The following is a 1,671-nucleotide window of genomic DNA, read 5'->3' as shown; positions in this document are numbered from 1 at the left end:
ATGATGAAAATGAAATATGTGTAAATAATCTATATCTTAGATCAAGATCATTTAAACGCCTTTTGATGATCAATTGAGAAAAACAGGGTATTAAGCTAAACCCTTTCCTTTATATGCATTAAAGTTAGAAATGGGATAAATTCATTAACCCTAGCTCATCTCATGAACCCTGTTTTTAAGGTTTGATTATATAGGTATATTGAAGATAGGAAATGATTGACATGGTATATATATATATATATATATATATATATATATATATATATATATATATATATATATATATATATATATATATATATATAGAGAGAGAGAGAGAGAGCTAGGTTCAAATGTAGATTGACATATATTGTATGGACATGTGGATAATGCTATTCTGTGAGAATTACAAAGAAAATATGTTGTTTGATAATATGAATACGTTCAATCTTATATAATTATTTTAATTATTAAGCATTTTCACTAATTAAATCGTCTATAAGGTTATTATACATATTTCACTACTAGAAAAACAACCTTTTACGATGCTCATTGCGCGTCGTAAAAGGCTCAAACGACGCGCAAATGCGCGTCAAGGAAGGCCCTGTCATAAAGAGAGGTGACGCACATTTACGATGCTCATTTACGACGCGCAATTACGACGCGCATTTACGACACGCAATGTGTATCAGGGAAGGCACTGTCATAAAGGAAGACGAAACGCATTTGCGTGTTGTAACCTTACGACGTGCGTGTTAATGACACGCAATTCGTATCAAGAAAGCCCCTGTCAAGAAAGGTCATGTCATAAATGAAGATGACACATATTTTTGCGTATCATAATTTAAATGTTTAAAAAATATATTATTTATAGATTTACTAATTTTCAAATTAAATAATAAATTAAAAATCTCATAATACAAAATAAAATACCATAAATAACAAAGATAATTCATTTCACTAATATGTCAAATACAAATAACTATTCTAAAAGTGAGTAAATCTTATAAAAAAATGAACTCATTTATATACAATTGAACTTAAATTCACTTGTTCCATGTAAATGTTGACTCAAGTTTCCATTTTCAATGAAATCATACACCAAAAAAGGGAGCCCTCCACACAATATCGTATTAAACGCACCTGCAAATATAAAGTCAAATGTTAAATAAATATGGCCAACTCAAAATCTTGATAAATATATTTATCAATTGAAATACTGCATACCAGGTTTAGATGATGAACATGTGTTAATAGATAAAATAATATAATTATGTCTAAAACTAATATTCCAGACCTTGCCTATGAGTTCTGCATAAATAAGTGGCAACAGTTATGGAAGAAGGCCCATGATGAGATTTGGCTTGTTGTGGCCAGCTATACTCAAAGCCAAAACAGTTGCACGCCTAACATGCTGCCCATGTTTATCAAAATTTAACAGATCATGCTAATAACTCATACATATAGAATTATAAGGAAAAAAGAGTAGGGTTTTCCCCATTCCGTTGAATTAGATAAAACAAAATGTTTTCTTTCCATTCCAATGGAATGAAGAATTCCATTCCTCCCCTGATTCCAGCATATATAGAGATACTTACCCTGATCAATTAATTTAATCAAATATGCATAAAAATACCAATCAACCCACCAACACTTTTGTTAAATCAACACAATAACACTATTATTAAAAAA

The sequence above is a fragment of the Lactuca serriola genome, chromosome 9, assembly GCF_051521515.1.
Source record: "Lactuca serriola cultivar US96UC23 chromosome 9, Lser_US96UC23_V15, whole genome shotgun sequence".
NCBI lineage: Eukaryota > Viridiplantae > Streptophyta > Magnoliopsida > Asterales > Asteraceae > Lactuca > Lactuca serriola.
The sequence above is the reverse complement of the archived record's forward strand: the minus strand, read 5'-3'. Positions refer to the sequence as shown.